Genomic DNA, 19636 nt, shown 5'->3' with positions numbered 1-19636 from the left:
CAAGATGGACCAAAATTGTCACAAAATGAACAACCAGTCACAAGGTCTCACACTTTTGTAAGTTTTGGTTCATTTGTATATTGGAGTTAATTGTCCAATCATAACTTGAGTTTATGAAGTCCCATCCTCCTTGTTTTCTCTTCTTCAGTTCCCTGTTGTTTACACCTTTTGGCCTGAAGCTCATAAGGGTTGTCCTTGGTCTCAAGCTGGAAAAGGATTGTTTTGTCTACCTACCCTGCGAAGAGAGCTTACAAACACTTAATATGAAGCTCAGAGCTACACCCCTAGGCAACACAGAATCTGAAATATATGAAAGCTAAAACTTAAGGCATCAGAAGATATCTCCTAGAAGGAAAGGCTGGGATAATTGGGATTGTTCAACCTGGAGAAGAGTAGGCTTCAGGGTAACCTAATTGTGGCCTTCCAGTGCCTGAAGGGAGCCTATGAGAAAGATGGAGAGGGTCTTTTCCCAAGAACATGTAGTGACAGGACAAGAGGGAATGGATTCAAACAGAAAGAGCATAAGTTTACATTAGATATTAGGAAGAAACTCTTTATTGTGAAGGTGGTGAGGCACTGGAACAGGTTGGCCAGAGTTGTGGATGCCCCAACCCAGGAAGTGTTCAAGGCCAGGCTGGATGGGGGTCTGAGTAACCTGGTCTGGTGGAAGGAGTCCCTGCCCATGGCAGGCGGGTTGGAACAGATGATCTTTAAGGTCCCTTCCAACCCTAACCATTTTGCAAATCTGTGATTTTATAAATCAAGTTTAAAACATGCAGTATTCAAAACTGCAGCTGTCAAAAGAGTTTTACAGAAAATACTAATGGGTTTACTAATGACGAGGGAAAAAAAAAGTCTTCATGGCCTTGTGGAGCACCCAAGAAGAAAAATGAAATCTCTATGAGTATTTAAGCCACAAATTCTGAAAAAGTAATCCAGCTTGGTGCAACAACTCATCAGAGAAACAAATGTGATATAAAGGCAAAATGCTGTGGAAATTGCTCTAGGGAACTGTGACCTGAGTTCTTTTACAATCCTTTCAAGATGGTAAAAGAACTCAGGTCACAGCACAAAGGAGAAATTACTTGGGAGAAAGATGCTTTCTAAAACAAGTAGTTAGAGGAATTTGAAAGACAAAAGTTGTATTTTGGAAAAAGCATTCATCCAGAAAATTAAAAGTTCACTTGGAGGAAAGAGGTAAAGCAGCACTTTTCTTTTTAATCTGGTTATATGCTTACTGCTAATTTCCTAGCAACTGTAGGTGAATCTTCTCTTATAAAACTAAGAAAACTGTTAAGAAGAGTCTTAAATTATTTAGATGCATAGGTCTGACTTAAGCTCAGAAAGCTTTGTGCTGTCACTTATCTATGCCATTTTTAGTGGCTAAATTGTGGTCATTTTTCATATCATAACCTGTGTATCATTTGATGGTGTATCAAATCTAAATGAGTGCTGACAGAAGGGATCGATAAATGCCACAGGAGAAGGATTACTTGTTATGATAACTCTGAACAAAGAAAAGAAGTGATCTCTTCAAGACACCAATGTCCACCCCCTCAGAGCTACAGAGAAGCAGAAGTAACATTAACAGGTCCATCACTGATGTTCTCATGGATGTGAGTCTTTCCATAGCACTTGTCAAATACTTTGTAATCCCCTAATTTCTCAAATATTCAATTTGAGAAGAAATACATATCACTTAAAAGACAACTTTCTAGGAAAAAAAAACATTCAAGGAACAAGATTTAAAAGGTTTGTTGCCACATTGCCAAGCCATCATACTTTACCCCCATCCCTCAGCAAGCCTCTACCAAGAGAGGTGTGTGAAAATGAGACAAACAGCTGCGCCATTTCTAAAGGAAGTCCCTTGGGATAGGTCTGGGTACTGCAGATTATATAGCAAGGGGAGGTCTGGGAGCCATATGTGACCACATTTGGAAGGCCACATGTGGATTCATAATTTTGCTAATAGTAATATTTCATGGTCATACATCAGGATCATGAATAATGTCAGGTGTTCCAGGAGAAGAAAACATTCTAAACTGAGGTTTATAAAATTCTGTATTCCGAAATTGCGAGCACTTCATGTAACACCTGCCCCTTCTATGAAGAACACGGAGAGGCTGCCAGAAAGCCTAGTAGTTTATCCTAGGGTCATCTTGAGTGAAGCACCAGAATTACTTTCAGATAACCTCTTCCTGCCTCAGGACCTTCTTCCAGACCCATACCAGAGGCACAGCCAAGAAACAAATTCACAGAGACATCAAACAAGTTTCCTGGATCTCACCAATTTCCCCTAAGATACCAAGGAAGAACTAGACAAGATTTGCATCTGCAGATACTAATTTTTGCCAGTTAGGCAAGAAGGAAATTGAAGGGTAAAGATAGATATGTTCTTATGATAGGGGACACATATTCTTTTAGATATATCCTAGAGAACCTGACTAAGCAGTAAAAACATGGAAGTTGACACTGGAAGTCAGAACAGTCCCTTTCCACTCATCACTCCCAGACTTGCTCTTACATGAAAATCATCTCAGAGACATCAAAATTTTAGGCTAGATATATGTAAAAGTAACTTAATCTGATTCAGCAGAATAAAAAGACAGATATGACATGTGACATGCTATGCACACCCTGACAATTAGGAGAATTCAGATCTATCATAGCACCTGTATCCAACAGGAGAAGAAACAACCTTTCCACATCTTCAAGGTAAGAGGAAAATAATTGTAGCAGCATATGCCACAGTTGAGATGACCACGATATACAGGGTATCACCAGACCTCATCAGAAGACTTCAAGCATCTGCCCATACAGAGTAACAAAATACCACTTCAGAAGGCTGCAAGCATCTACCCCTCTTGCTCTTTAGTCCAGTCTTTTATACCCTCATGTTGATGCATTACACCTGTGTGCCCTCTACTCCCTTCTGTGACTGGTCAGTGCACCTGGGCACTCCCTGGCTCGTTACCTTCAATACTTTTCCTCTGCTTCTCACAGCTGTACCCACTGGAGATGAGGCTCAGCCTCAGCCCCACTCCCAATTACCAAAAACTGTGTTCCTACAAATAATGACTTGTAATTCTACCATGCAAGACAGGTAAGTAAGCCCTGCGCTCAGGTAGCACCATGGCCTCTGGAGCACACCTTTAGAGATTCCAGTTCTCCCAACATTCTTGTTCTCTACTCAAACTGTTGTCTGTCACTCAGTAGATGCTTAGATACTTTAAAAAGGAAAAAACTGAAAACTTTTTACACTGCAAGACATCCAGGCTTGATTTCAGACCAAACACAGCCGTCCTACTCCTTGTGTTGCTATGTCAGCTCTCTCCCGACTATGACTGGGACAGATTATCAGGTGAAGTAGCATATGTAATGAACAAACAGAGCACACAACTGTTTGTTTCGAGTGTCCACTCCAGGGTGAAGGAGGGACCTTGAGTGTTTCAAGCCACTCCACTTATTCAGTTCAGTCTAGGAATAAACACAAAGATGGAGCATTACCAAGTTACCTTGAATTATTTTTCTCTCTAGATGTGTGTATTTCATTCTGAAAAGCCAAATATCACAACTACTGTCTCCTAACACCCACTGACTTCCCCATATTTTAAACACCTCAGACAATGTTTAGACCTATTCTCCTGGTCATGAGCAGGAAAAGGATGAGACTCATGTGGGAAGTTATTGCCCTGGAGAAACAGAGGCTTGAGGATTAAACAAGAAATCTAAGCTGGTCTTGAATGTGTAACATGGGCAGGAGCTGGCCAAAACTGCTGACTGTCCATGCTAGGAGCACATACTCATGCTGTTTAAGCATCCTTCATCAACAAAAGGTGAAGGATGGAGCACCAAGCATGGAAGGCACTTGAGAAGACACTCATGCCTCTCATTGTCTCCAAATTCTATACTTGTCTGGTCCAGCATTGTGTGCTGTGAGCTAGCAATCACTTGCATGCTGAGCAATGGCAGGGTGCTGCTCAAGCTTTGCTGTTCTCAGGGTTCAGGGTTGTCATCTCCTTCCTGCCAGCAAAGATTGGCTACAAAAAGACATTCATCTGCCCTGTAACTGGATTTCCATAAAAATTACACAAGAAGTACTAGAAGTTGCAGGCTGAGTGGTGGTTGGTGCATGCTTTGCCACTGGGAAGAATCCATTTATCCAGCAGGTTTTTGTGATTTGGGTGCCAAGCATAGCAGAAGTTGTCTCATGAAAAGAAAAGGGTTTTTTTGGTTTTTTTCCTCTGCCTTTGCCCTTCTTGATTCTGAATAACTAAGAGGCCTGCAATTCAAAATTCTGCATCATTCAGGCCAGCAAGAGGAAAAAAATTAAGCTAAGACTTGTCCACGCTGTCTGTGGTTTGTAAAGGACTTTCTGTTCAGAGCTGTGAGATTGACTGGAACTCAGGCTGCCACAGGGAGTTGGAAAAAGCTATGGGAAAATGTTGTCATCTTATTGCAGGGGTTCCATACGGTTGTCTCCTTCTGGCAAAAGTTTCACACCTCCTTGGTGTTTCTCGTGGGCAGCTCCTCAGAGCACTGACTCTTTCTCACACTCTCTCCTTCTCACAGTAGCCAACTGATTCCAGTTCCCCTCTCAACCAGCCACCCCACTCTCTTATAGCACTCTTCTTCTCATTGGTTACAGCTGTGGCCTGTTAAAGTCAGGCCGGTTCCTAATCTTTGATAATTGGCCCAGCTGCAACTCCTTAGGGGTAAGATAACTTTCTACACTATCTTTATTTTCTTTTATTCTATCCCCCTACAGGAAAAAATGTAAGGAAGAACATCCTTACTCATGAAAGGAAGCACCATCATGCATTGGAAGGTCTTGTACCAGCACAGACTGTATCAATACTGGCTCAGTGTTGTCCCCTTATTGTGTATGGGTAATATCATTTTGATTACCCATGGCTTCATAGTCCCCAGGCCAATGTAACAGCCAGCTGTGTTCTCTGGGCACAGAAGAAGAAAGAAAATCAGTAGAAAATTAATTGGATTGTTGGACAATATAGCCAGCACCTTGCATTCTTAAAAATGTTTAGCCATCTTGATGAGCCTACAGGAAGCTGTCATAACTTGGGATGTAAACCTGAGCATCTAGAGGGTATGAAGTTGTACAAAAGTTCCTACTTGGTGTCACAATCAAGAGCAATTTCCCCACAAATAAACTCAGTTTCATAATTTTAGAGTGGCATCTAACATTTCTCCATGCAGGAAAATGAATTCCAGTCTTTATGAACAATCATGCATAGAATTTTATGTCTTAAACACAGTCACAGTACTCCACCTTACCTAAATAGAATTTATGCCCACTGGATACAGTAACTAGTGGGTTATTGGAATCTGACTGAGAAGCAAACATTCTTTCTGCATGAATCATGCTGCTGAAACAGCAGATTGAAATTATTTTAGAGAGGAATGAAGAGTTTAGGTCTCTCGTATTGGTTCTATAAGGGCACAGCTTCTCTCTAATTCACTGTTCCAAAAAGTGAAGTGCTGAATGTGCCTTCTTTCTTTCAGCTTCTTTACTTCAATTATTCTATTCAGTTATCCAAACTGTCCCCAAGGCTTATACACAAAATCTGCAATTACCTTCTGTGGGTCAGTAATAAGAAAAACAGGGAAACACACCCCATTCTATAACAAAATGGCAAATTTTACAACCTTACATAGAATGGAGGGCTCTCCTCTTGATGCTTTCTTGTTCCAGGAATTATGCACTCAATAGTGAATAAATTCTATTATAATACTGAAACTGAATTATTTCCACTGGAACATGGAAGATGATTCCTTCTAATCGGGAACTCAGCACCAAAATAGAGTGGACCTTCAAAAAAGCATGAAACAATCAGGCTTTTGCTATTATTTGATGCAATTGTCTATCCAAGCATAAATTATTCAAGTCTGTATATTGTATACATTTCCAGCACAGTTGGCATATGGGTATTCAAATAACAAAAATGTGATTTTTTGTTTGGGTTTCTTATTTTTCACTTTGAGACTGTCTTTATTAGATCTTTCAGTATTTTTCTCACTCATGATACATCTCATAGCTACGTGAAAGGGATGTTTTCTTCTACGGTACCAAAGGTGTTGGTATGACAGGCAGGATGGAGACAGAGCGTTCTTTGGTTACATATTCACTTCCCACTGCTCTCCAGTGATAATCACTCTCTCTATTAGAGACAGTGATTCTAGCTGCCATCAGCCAAGATGAACTTGCCTAATCCAATTGTCTGTGTTAACCTTGATATCCAGCTCCAAAGCTTCCACTTGCTTCCCAGAAATACTTCCAATTAAAACAGTAAGATTTTACTCGCTTTATCCTCACATGCATTTTTTTATTTCTCTTTTTTTTTTTTTTTGCAGAACTGTAATAAAATAGGCAAAGCTTCTATTAATTTTCAGATGCATTACAAAAGAAAAAGAAATGTAACTGAAATAACAGTATTCCAATTTATTACTATTAGGAAATGAGAACCACAGCATTGAGTAACATTGCAGTTACTAAGCTAAAGAGTCTCCTCATCTATTGCAAATTGAAATTTTTTTTCTTGCCTAACCTACCCTTTATTTCTTCTAGCAGCACTGGTTTTATTGTCTAATCAATACAATTTTTAATGACTGATGCAGAATGCAACATAACTGGTTTCAAGTACCAACTGCAACATGCATTACAGAATTACTTTCACTTTAAACAATTAATCAGCTGCAAAATGGTCAAAACCAAATGAAATCCTCATTCAGAGAGGATTTCTACTTCTAGTAGTGCCATGGCCAGCACTATTCTATACCAGGATAAATGTAGAGAATTCAGCTGTAGCAGTCATCTTTTAAAACAGAAATATTGTTAGTAGTACCTTCTTTCATAACAAATGACAAATAGATAATAAAATGAAACAGGTGAAAAACCTTGAGGTTTATTTTCTATTCATGTTAATCCCCTATATTTAATTACTGGTTTCTGACAAAAACTTCCTCACCAAAATGATTAAACAGTATTTGTTTTTTCCAGAAATTTCAATTTTACAGAGAAAGTACCACAGAATTTACATTATTTTTTTAAATCACCCTTATAACTTTACAAGAATTCAATTACTATTAAAATTCTGGGGCCTGGCTGATGATATGCAATTAGATTTAATTCAGTATAATTAGACTGAGCCAATAGCTAACACATTTTCAACTTGACGCAAGTCAGATTTTCTCTTTTTTTTCCCTTGCTGTGTGTCAGCAATAACAGTTCTGTTAAGATCAGTATAGTTAATTATTCCTTTGCCTAACTGAAGCAGCAACATTACTGGGAAAAGTCTCTAGACAAGAGGATAACAGCCTGCATACAAAAATCTGACGGATGATTGCACCGATGTACAGTAACTGCTTTAAGGGTGAAAAATAATTGTCTTTGCTTTATGTCTGCTTGGCACATAGTCCACATCCTGTTATGATGTTGGACTTAAAACCCAATTATGAACAAAAAAAGATACATATATTAGACCTCAGTTCTGGCCTTGCCTATCTATGCATTTCCCATTCACTCTGGAATTGACTCTTCTCATTCACATACCATAAATGACAGATGTTGGTATTTTCACCATATTGATTTCAACATTCTTGGAGCAGGAAGCTATTTAGTGCTTTTTTTTCACAGAGGTGAGTAATATAAAATGACCATATACATAATACAGCAATGGCAACCTAAAGATGAGGCAGCCTTATGATATTTTAAGAAAACTACTTTAGGTTACATATCACATAGTTAATCAGTTTTATGCAAGATAATCACCCTCAATCAGAGTAAGCAAGCAGAATTTAAAACCTTTTTAAATGTGGTTTACTTTTAATTTGTTTTGATTACATTTATGGCCTTAAAATACAAAAAAATATGCCTTTTTAAATTGTCTCTCCTGAAATACTTAGACTGAAATCACTGAAAAAAATCCATATCTTTTTTGTCTTAACATGATAATGGATTTATTATGTTGCTTCATTATCTAACAGAAGTGTCTTTAGAGCTGACATTTCTATGCATAAAACCTAAATTATGGTCCAAATGTCAGCTGAAAAAGACTCTCAGTTGTGTCGCCTGCTGTCTCTCCGGCTCAGTCTCTTTTACAAAACCAGCAATACAAACACTCCACAGAAATAAAAAGAGTGAGGAAAAAAGATGCATACAGACTCCACAGGCAGCCAACATCCCAGCAAATCTCTTCAAAAGTATGGATGACCATTCTGAGGGTAAGTACATGTGAAGCTGTGTCAGAAATGACAGTCAATTTGTCACTACAAAGTCAATGCAACAAAACCCTTCCAGATTTCTCACAGGCATTGTATACAGACTCCCCATAAAAATTGCAGTGAAATTGTGGAAGTAGCTCAGTTGCTACTCTGTGGCCTAAAGAAAAACGATTTCATTTGCCAGACGCCCAGAAAAATCTCCTACGCATACCAGCACACTCTGTTTGCATGTAATCAGAGTACACTGAAGAAGCTACAAACTTATATTTAGTCATCACTAAGGAAAACTAGTGATGGAGGGAATAGAAGCATGCAGACAGTTTGATGTAGGGAAAATGTACCCAGAGTGCATGCCAAAATCTGCTAAATTTATTTAAAGGTAATTTGGAAAAGATGGCAGCAAAGAATAATCAGGAATTATCTTTTATATGCTTTTCTAGCTCCTCCACCTCTCTGACTGCCTGTCTAAATTGAATCAGCTCCTATGGTTTGTGCTAATGAATCAAAGAACAATCCACTGCTGCTAGCTCCAGTCCCAGATTCCATGCTCCGTGCCATTTCTGCTCTGGCTGGGAAGGAAATGAATGTACTACAGTCTTCCATGCATGTCTTCAGTAGATCTTAACCTTGAACAGGGCTTTCACAAGTTCTCCTCTTAATCTGATTTGTTTCAACAGCAAACAACAACCAGCCCATCAAAGAGGTGAAAATTTCACTTGCAAAGGTGACATCCTGATCTCATTATAGTCAATTGCAAAACTCCTCACAGACAAGTAAAATCCTTGACCTCTTCAATCAAGGTCCTAGTACTGTTAATATTAGTGTCCCCCTCAGCAAATTTTTAGAAGATGTCATTTCCTTTCACCTTCTTTTGAAATCTGCATTTTCTTCATATCTGGATCAGTATAAACGACATGCATTAGCACAAGGAAGAAGGATGGTTGATCAGCTCTCAGAAGTCCTAAAGGAAGTCTCATCACATTAATAGGCTGATACTGATCCAGTCACATGTATCTCACTAAAATGCTACAAAAACCTAGGGTTACACACCCATTAATAACATTAAATGTGTCCCTTTTTTCACTAGCTTCTGAAGAAGGCCTCTGCACCAAAAAAATCCACTTACTAACTTCACTTTTCAGTCAAAAGGAAGCCTTGAACTCTTGCCCCAACTGTTCAAAAGATAGCAATACCTAACTACATTTTCATAACAGAATTTCTTTTTTTGGAGGGGGGTGAAAGCATACAGCCAGATGGAGTGGAAGACAAGGTGTATGTCATGGCAGAGAACAAATATAAACACTTCACAGTCTTCCAAGAGACTCTGAGTAAGCAACCTGGATATACTGAGAGCAGTTAAATATTCTCTTAGGTGGTTTCTTCATTCACAGTCTTCATAAGAGACTAATGTTTGAAATATGAGAGCTATCACCCCTTAAAGATTCTAGTTATCTTTTCTTTGTTACACTCTGCTCAACAGTACTTGGTGTTCTGTGCAGACTGTCCACCTTCAGGCATGGAATGTACACATGCAAGAGGAAGGGACTGCTAGGCTGGTACTGCAGTGGGTACCCATAAATTAAACCTACAAACGTAATTTACAAATGAAAATACCTTTCTCTGATTCATACCTTGGCTTGGATTCCCCCCTGAGCTATTCACTCTTGTAGGCTGTGGTCCTGATTGCCACAGGATTGCATCTTGACAATGTCTTTACTCTATAACTGTGGGTGAGACTCAACTTCAGTGCCTTGCTGCTTCCTAATTGCTCTGATTCTTATGGAAGGAAAACTGAGTACACTGAGGCCAAAAAGAATCCTATGGCAACCTCCAGCTAAATCCCTGGTGCTAATAATGGAATTGAGGAGAGAAACCTAAACCACATTAGAGGACTATGATGTGTTTCAGGTATTGAAAATCATTTTCCATTGCAACTCACTGATCTTTCAATTTGTAATATGTAATTATTTATATCCCAAGTAAAACAGGTTCAACTCCAAATGAAATATCAAAAATGTGCTTAACTAATAGTACAACTTTTTAATCAGGGTTGATTTTATTGGCTGCCAAAAGGGGAAACACAAAAGATTGGAATGGCAACCGTATGTATTTTATGTTGTCCACATATTCCTTTAGTTTTAACCTATATATGGACAACTGAAGAGCTATCTATCTATGAAACAAATGAATAATTTGCACATTTTATGCAACAAATAGTTACTACGTGCAGCTGCCATCTGCAGCTGCCTTTCCATTGCAGCTGTGTCACCTTTCACCAAAGCTTGTGGAGCAGTGTTTGCCTCCCTGTCCTTGGCACTGTAAAAGGTTGAGGCACCAAAGGCACTGTGTAGCACCACTTCCTTTATGAACAGGTTCAGGCTCAAGTGTTCACGTATCTTGTATGCACACAAGATTAGCATCCTTCAGGACTGCCAATTTCTCTTGTGCACTGGACATCACCTTTCCAAAATACTCTTTAGACCAGGTCTTCACCTCTCTTGCAGGTTCATAGAGCACAGAAACAAAATCTGGACTCAGTGAACATGACAGTAGAGGCTCATGCACGCTCAGACTAAGTTAGAAAACCAGACTCAAGTCAGAATAAAATCCCAAGGGTGACAATCATCCATTCTAGAGAAGGAGCACTCTGTACCTTGAACAGAAATGAGCTAAAAGACTGAGCATCTCAGGACAGAAAGCAAATGAAGAGATATAGAATCCATCATCTTCAACTCCAAAACTGAGGAACTGAGGACAAATAAAAGACATACTGTAAGGAAACATCTTCTTACTGGCACTTCTGAGCTACCTTCAGTGAAAAGCATTTCATTTTCTTAAATAAACATAGTTTACAGTTATGCAATAGATTTAAAACAAACTATCCTAATAGTTGCTACGTATCATAAACAAACTTCAACAATGTATCATGATTTGTGAATGACCAATGTTAACATGATATTGAAAAATACCATTAACAATAAGAACAAATATTTGCTTCCTATTACTTTTCCATCTCATAATCAACATCATACATTGAGTTAATGCTAATTAATTCAAGTAAACATCTGCTTGAATGTTGTGTAACCAAAAGTTTTCAATCACTTTTCCCTATAAAGGAATGTCTAAATTGCATATCACCTTGTCCACCCAGATACCCAACAGCAAATGATAAGGAGAAGTGAGGAAATGCAATGCAACCATGTGAATGGTACCTTCTTGAAATATTCTGAAGAATATTTGCTGGTTAGGGACATTCTGATTCAGAAGCATTATATCTCTGCTTTCTAGCCTTTGGTAGTTTTTTTTCTTCTTTTCTTTTTTATCTAGGAATTTGTCTAAATTTTTCTTTGACCTCATGTTAACTTTTAGCATTGACAAACCTCTTTGGTAGAAAGTCATACAACTATATATTGTACAAAAATGGAGAAGTACGGAGAAGTGTGGGTATATCCTCACAGGAAAGGTCTAAGCTGGCCTCAAAGTATTGAAACATTAGTTTTGAGCAGTAGTTAAGCACTATTTCACTGTAAGTTTTTTAGCTGCTTGAAGATGAATCTATAGATTAGCAGCACAAATAAACTTTGAATTTATTATTAAAGTTGTAACAATACATTCAACACTAGCACAGCCTTACCCAGCACACACTGATGTTCACAACATAACACATTCATTACAAGTTCCATTGAGTAAGGAAAAAATTCTTTGATCATGTATGATCATCCTAATTTAAAAACTCAAAACCAAAAGGAGAAAATGAAAGGTGATTTCACAAAGGGATGTTAGCTCTAAATTGCCTTACTCATCTATCAGTTTCAACAAACAATATAACATTAAGTGATTCAGCAATGCAACATTCTCTGCCTATTTATCTGGAAATCATTACTGAAGCTTTGAAGCATGAAAAATATGTTTTATCATAGAATAGCCTAATGTTCAGTCTTTACATGAGAGCTATCTTTAATTTAACTCAACAGATGTATTATGTACCTTCTACTTGATTGTGGCAACTTAAAGAACATTTTCTTACTTTTGAGGAGACTGGAAAACTGATGAATAGTCATTCCTTTAATTTGAATTCACATGGAAAGTTCATGTAAACAGCATGCTTATAGGACACGGCATACAATCCTCAACAAATCTGACCCAGAACTCTTTTGTAAAAGGGGAAAAGCCTCACTCCTGTGATGCTCTCTCAGCTAAATGGTTCAACTATGAGTATGCTACAAGCCACAATACTTTCTATTGAAGTTTCAACACACATACCCTAAGTAGCTTTAAATTAGCTAGTCTGAATACTGGTGAATATAAACCAACAATATTACAAACACTCTGGTAAATATGTGCTTAATTTACCAATTTGGAGATTATTAGACTACATCCCAAGTCTTTTGTCATTTTTCATTGGTATAGTTGTTCATTCACAACAGGTTTTGATTACTTTCAAAGCTACATTTTGCCTACTAACCATTAGCTGAATACTAAGAAACTAACTGCTGCAACTAGATTTAGGTACCATCAGTATTCATGGCAATTCATACCAGGATTCATACAATTTTCAGGACAGGGAAACTTTAATTTGATACATATTTTCAGTATGCAAGTAATATTTCTAACAGCAAGTCCTATGGGGCTATTTTAGGTAGTGAGATAAAGAACTGAAAGTTATTTTCCAGCTTACATGCTTTTTAAAAAGTATATCATTTTTATAACTGAATCTCTTTTTAATGTTATTTTTATCACAAAATTACAAAATACATGTGTCACTTAATTATAGTATTATCTTTTTTTTTTCCACATAAATAAATTCTAATAGGAACAACTGCTCTAAATGAAGCATGTACTGACTTCCAGCAGTGAAGACACTATTTCACTTTTGTTTTTAAGCTGCTCTGGGAGCAGGAAGATGCTGGTGAACTGAAGATACACAGCAGCTTACAAATTACTGTTCCCATTTAGTCATGCAGACCAAGCTTCATTTGTGGAAAAGCAATTTAATGGAAAACCAAACACTAGTGTTTTCAAAACTAACATTTTATAGTCAGATTCAAAACATTTGCGTGTATTACACGTTTACACAGACTTACAGAGGAATTTGACACTGAGACCAGTGCTTTGGGCAGGCTTAACTATGATGCTGTGTTTTCATCAAGTTGGTCACCAAGAAGTAAAATGGCATGTTTTTCTCTTTTTTGGAATTCTGAACTGACAATTACATTTTTGTTAAAAAGACAGCTATTTCAATATTTATATGAAGAAACTTGCACCAGTGGTACACAAACATGACTGACTGCAGCTTTTCTCTGGAGCCATGACATGTTTATTTCCAGTGTTTTGGATCACATCTTTGTCATGACAATGAAAAAGAGGCCTTAAAATAGTATATTATTTGCATCATTCATGGTAGAAACTTCTATAGAGTTGAGACATAGCTATTTTACACAAATATCAATGCAACTTAAGTGCATGAAGGGATGAAATTGCCTTCCAAGACTGCTCTGGTGTTATGACAGAGAACAAGCTGGCATCTCTTTCTGAACAAAGTAGGTGTTCCTGGTACAAAACACATATGAGCTGGGGCCACTGATACAGAAATGTATTGGACATGAGAGAAAATTTAGAGACACTAAGCAACAAGATAACTTCAAAAGATACAGAAATGCTGTTGCAGAGCTAGGTGTGTGGGGAGAGAAGATAGGAGCAGGACAAAACATTTGAATAGGACAGGACGTTTGAAAAACCTAAATGTGAAATACTTTCCTTTTTTTGTTCATGAGTTCTCATCACAGCTACAGGCCTTTGTGAGCTTGCAAATTAAATCCTGAATAACTGTCACAAAACTATTCTTCTGTCACAGAAAACAAAATGTCAAGGAATTAAAGCTGACAATGTTGAAAGACAAATATTTAAAATTCCTCAGTTTCTGTGTCAGCACTTGTTCTGTGCCATTTGTGACAGAAAATCTCAACAACTTTTGCATCAAAAACGCACATTCATGCATTTTCATATGTCAAAAGGTCTCCACAATCTACCTCACCACTCCTTCAAAGATTGGCTTGTTTTAAATATTTGTCTACACTTAAATACCCATGTTGTTTAACAGTGGCTTTAGACCTCATCAGAACACTTAAAAATATAAACTGCTGCAGGTAGATATTAAAAGATGAATATGCATTTTGTGCATTACGAGTAATACCTGGTTTTGTTTTTTTTCTATAGGAGTGATAAGCATGAATGATTACTGATTGCTATTATGTTCCATTTCATATCAAAACTCAGACATTTTAGATGAGTCAAAACAACTGTACCTTTGCTGGAAACTACTTCCTCACGCCCTGCGCTGCCAACCGGGAAGCTGCTGGCCGGGATGCACACACCGCTTTGGCACCGTAAATACAATTATACAAAATTCTGGCCACCCACCCGGCACGGGAACAGGACGGGACGGGACGGGAACGGGACGGGACGCACCCGCCCTCCGCCTGCCGCCTGCTTCGGGCGCTCCGACACCGGCCGGGCGGCGGTGCCCGAGGAGGGCGCACCCCGGCGTCGCCCACCTGTTCGGCCGCCCGGGGCAGCTCCCCCGGAGCCCTCCGGAGCTCCGCGGTCCCAGCCGGGAGCTGGCACCGCCCGCTGAGCTCCAGCAGCCGTTCTCCGGCCGGCACCCCGACTCTGCCACGGCCCCGCAGGACGTGGGGGTCGCAGAGGATCCCCCGGACCCCGAAACGCACCACCCGCCTGGCAGAGCAAGCGCCCGGGGAGCTGCTCTGCCACTCACCCTCCCGCCAAGTAAAACTTGCCAGGGGCGTCGGTGCCCTCCCTCCCCCGCCACCTTGCCAGCCCTTACACGGTGCAACTTCCCGAAACCTCCCCGAAGGTCCCAAAAATACCACCCCGGCAGGTCGAGGACAACGTCCGGGCGGCGGGACCGGCCGGCCCCGCACTCGCTGCCCGCCGCAGCCTGGCGGGACGGAGCGGAGCGGAGCGGAGGGGCAGCCGGCCGGTGCCACTCACCTTCCCGCTCCTCCGCCTTATCTCTTCGCTCGCGGGCTGCAACTTCCAGCGCTTCCCCCAACTGCCATCTTCCACCGGATCCACGGGGGAAGGAGCGGCGCGGCGCGGGGAGGAAAAGTTGCGGCGGCAGCGGCGGCGATTAGGTGGCGGTGAGGAGGCGATTAGGTGGCGATGAGGACGCGATTAGGTGGCGATGAGGACGCGATTAGGTGGCGATGAGGACGCGATTAGGTGGCCATCGCTCCAGCGGGGCGAGCCTGTGCCGTGCGCGGCGGGCGGGCGGGCGGGGCGGCGGCGGCAGCTGGCGCGGGGCTGCGCGCTACGATCGCCGCCCGTGGCGACGCGGGGAGGATTTGCTAAAAATAGCGGCTGGCTCGGCTCGGCGCGGCGCGGGGGGAGGCGGGGAGGCGGCCGGGCTGCAGCGCTCCCCGCCGCGGCCGCTGGGGGCCGAGCGGGCCGGGCCTCGCAGCGCCGACAGCGCCGGGCGGGCTCGAGGCAGAGCGAGCCCCGGGCGGCGCTCCGGGCTCGGAGCCCCGGGGCTGCGGGGCCCGGCCCGCCGAGGGACCGGCTGGCGGCGGAGCCCTGGGTTATCGCACGGCACCCTTCCCGCTGGTGGCCCCTGCCAGCCCTCGGGGCAGGGCACACCTGCCCGCCCCGCCAGCCCAGGGACGGCGCTGGGGCAGCGGGGTCCGCAGGGGCGGAGCGGGGACGCGCGTCTGAGACCGCACCGCGCTGCTTCCACCGCGTCCCGGCTTTCGGCGGCACAGGGAGAAAGGAGGTGGTACAGGCTGTGAATGTGATTCTGATCCCCTGGGCTGTCACAGCCCGGGATGGTTGCACGTTTCTCTAGTGCTCCCTTCCTCTCATGGTCTTCTTATCAGTCTCTGTATTTCTTAGTATCTTCAACTAGAGGATGCCCACCTTTCTGAATGCACACTCAGTCTCTGGTAGCGATCAAGAGTCTCCAGAATTCTTTTTTCCTAAATCAGCTTTATACAGCATATGACACTTTGGTCAATAGAATCTCTCTTAGCCACATTTATTTCTAATCTCAGTTTTTTCTCCCCTTCCAGGGAAAGATGGGAAAGATTAGGAGTTTAGTTCTTGGATATCTAAGCAATCAAAAAAAATAAAAACCAAAAACCAAAAAACCAAAAAAACCAACAAAAAAACACCACAAAAAACACAAACAAACAAAAAAAAAGTCTTCTACCTAAAGTCTTTGGAAATTTCATGCTGCATTTTAATTGATTTTTTTTTTGAGATTGATAGTATTTATTCTTTCTAGATTGTATCACTTTCAGATGTGCTTTTCTGAAACAAATGTTTCAAATTGTTGTTTCCAAGACTGATGAAGAGCTAGTTAAGCTAGCAAAAAGGTAAAGCTGCTAAAAACAGGTTTGGAATTTGGGCCTGAATGTCATTTATTATTGCTCAAGGAATAAAACAGATTAAAACTCAAGTGTGGTAAGCAGTTGTTTTTGTGACCCTCAAAATAAATCTCACTTCTCAAAACTAGAAATAGAACTGTGTCTGAGTATGTTTCAACTTGGAGAGGAATCTCATTAGTTTGTTTTGGTTTGTGTTTTAGTTTGGGAGTCAGTTTCAGTGGTATTGCTGGCTGTTAAGTCATGGAGTGCCATGGGACAGATCCAAGTCCAGACTGGCTAATGAAATCACACAGCACGGTTTCCTTGACAGATCAATACACTTCAAACTGATCCATAACTTTTGTTTCATTATATACTCTTGCCCTCTGTCTACTCAAAGGAAGCATCAGCATTATAATTAGGTTTCAAAAGACTAGTCACTATTCTAATGCTATATTGGGAACTCCAGAATTCATATTGGAAAACAACAGGCATCTCTGAGACACCTTCATGTTTGGATACTGCTGTGCTTGCTCCACTTATTTCCACTCAGTGCTAACAAATATAATAAAGTGGTGGTGCATTGTAGTTATATTCAACAGTCTTTATCTTGCTTTTGCTATATCTTCTCATGCTGTTCCATTTCTTCATTATCTGCTTCTAATCCTACAGACCAAAAAATGATTTATAGGCTTGACTGACTTGCTGGAGTGAATATGTGCAGTTCTTCATTCAAATGTAGCATTCCCTATGTTATCACTGTCTTTCTGAGTTATTACAAACATTTACTGAAAGTCATGGGGATGACAAAAGAATGTGCTGTGCCTGCATTATAAGCTTAATTTATAAAACTTGAGATGGGGTGCTGAAATCTTTAAAAGACTTTATCCCTAAAAAGAGACACACATCATCCTTGAGGCTTCATCTCTGCCACATTGTGAACTGGTGTCTGCTGACTTTGAAGGCTACAATGCCCTTCAAATATACTTTAATTTGCAATAATTGCTGGATTTTTGAATTTAAAAACTTGCATATTTATCACACAGATCATTAGAATGGTCATATTTTGGGAGGGCCACAAACACTTCTGGAAACCACACTGAAAAAGAAGAATTGTCTTCTCCACATTTCCTTGCTTTACATAGTGCCCAGTGAAAGCACTAGGAGAAAAAACATAAACATTTTTTCTCTTTTTTTCCCCCAGTCAAATAGAAACACTGAAAATATTGAAAACTAATATACATAAAACACTGTAACATTCAGTAAACCATTTGACACATATTTTAGTATGGTTAATACTGTGGAGAGATAGATTTTGGAAATTCCATGCTTTCACTGGAAACTAACTTAGGTATTAAAAAGGCCCTGAGGTATAACAGCTCATCAAGCAGTACCCAAGATACAAAAAGTGGTGTGCAATTCTTTCACTATGATACTGAAAGGGAACATCTAGGATGTTCTGTACTGTGTGACCATTAAAAATTAAGATGATATTCAGCTATATCCCTTTTCAATAAAGTTCATAAATCATCATTTCACAAAAAGTTAAACCAATCAAGATGAACAGAAAAACCCTTGGACATTTAACAAGACCAAACTGAACTTCCAATGTATACGTGCTTGTTAAATTGTGGACCAGAGTAAGATTATTTTACTAAAAAAAATTGCATTAAGTCCTTCTTTAAAATTTTAAGATTTGTCTTCCCTAAGAAGACCATCAAAATTTGGTGAGATGAAGGGGTGTAACTTATTTGTGATGTCTGTTAGACTGAGAATTAGTTAATAGCTCTTCTTTTGGGTGCATCTTCCAGTCTTTTAGCGAGTACCTTTCTCAGTAGCTCATAAACCTTTTTTACGTGTTTTAGATAGGGTATAATTGTTGATTTTGTTTACAGAAAGTGGTTGGGTTTTTTCCTGGGAAAAGATCAGCCATGCAGCTGATCGGTTTTACACAATTTCTAAATAACCTCTTAACTGCCACAGTTAATTGCAATCTAAGTAAATTAACACAGATGCCAACATTTTAAAGATAATAGGATTTTTCAGACTAACATTAAAAAAAAATGTTTTATATATATTAAATGTCTTATGATAATATATTTCCCACACACCAGAGATAATTTAATGTGTGATTAGCTCTTTCAGTGCCTGGCTTTCAGGAATGTGTACACAAACCTACATTCAGCAAGACTATTCAGGTGGTTAAAATTAAACATGTTATTACACATCTGTTTTAGTGCCAGGAGTTAGCCAATATTTGGAAATTTGTGGGCTTTTTTAAAAAACATGATAAAATCAAGTGGTGTTTGACCCTGACCTATTTGTATGCAGAGAATTTAGACATATCTTGTTTCTGTGAATGCAGCAAGTCATGAAATGAGTGACCATACTGGTCTGCTCACTCATAATGCCAACCCTACACGCAACCATGCCCCCAAAGTAATTCTTCTACTCACACAAGCAAGGGTGTTTAAGTGCCCTTAATGCTGTGGTTCTGTGGCAGCACAGAACTCACAGTCATATAAAAAGGGGATCGAAATACAATGCTTGGGTGTCTGTTGAAAGATTCCCATTAGTTTTTGAACTAATTGGAGCTGAAGCTGAGTCCTGTCCTTGCTTTCTATACTACTCTTGATTCTGAATCCTCTTCTGCCCATATCATAAACACCTCTGATTGTTGCAGTTTTGCCTGCTTTTGTCCAAATTCTTTTTTCCCATTTTTGATGTTGCCTAACTATCTGAACTTTGTTTCGAAGACATTGGTATGTCCCATTATAGTGGTGCAAGGGACCTCTCAGTTATTCTAACCTTGCTCTGATCTGTGACCTTGTCTTCTACTCATTCTGAAGCAGGTGACTTTCTCAAAGTCATCTGACAATAGACTCCAGTGATGGTCTTATCTGCAGTCTTGCTAAGGGAGAGCAGCAAATTCTGTCACTCCATCCCTGTTTACATATTCGTGGTGTTTTCTTACTGTCTCCTTGATATTCTGATGTCCTTGCTTCTTCCTGGCA

The 19636-nt window shown here is 40.2% G+C and overlaps 1 protein-coding gene across 2 annotated transcripts in view; it reads right to left on the bottom strand.

Annotated features, from left to right (window-relative positions):
• HDAC9 (histone deacetylase 9) overlaps positions 1-15504 on the bottom strand; it is a 456338-nt gene extending 440834 nt beyond the window's left edge. For both annotated transcript variants that reach the window (XM_036399060.2, XM_036399107.2), the window contains exon 1: positions 15253-15504. The gene's annotated coding sequence lies outside the window, so the exon portion shown is untranslated. The remainder of the gene's footprint in view (positions 1-15252) is intronic.
• Between the last annotated feature and the right edge of the window lie 4132 nt (positions 15505-19636).

Source organism: Molothrus ater, chromosome 1 (assembly GCF_012460135.2).
Source record: "Molothrus ater isolate BHLD 08-10-18 breed brown headed cowbird chromosome 1, BPBGC_Mater_1.1, whole genome shotgun sequence".
In the NCBI taxonomy this organism is placed as follows: Eukaryota; Metazoa; Chordata; class Aves; order Passeriformes; family Icteridae; genus Molothrus; species Molothrus ater.
Note: the sequence above shows the minus strand (reverse complement) of the source record. Positions and strands in the feature narration are given on the sequence as shown.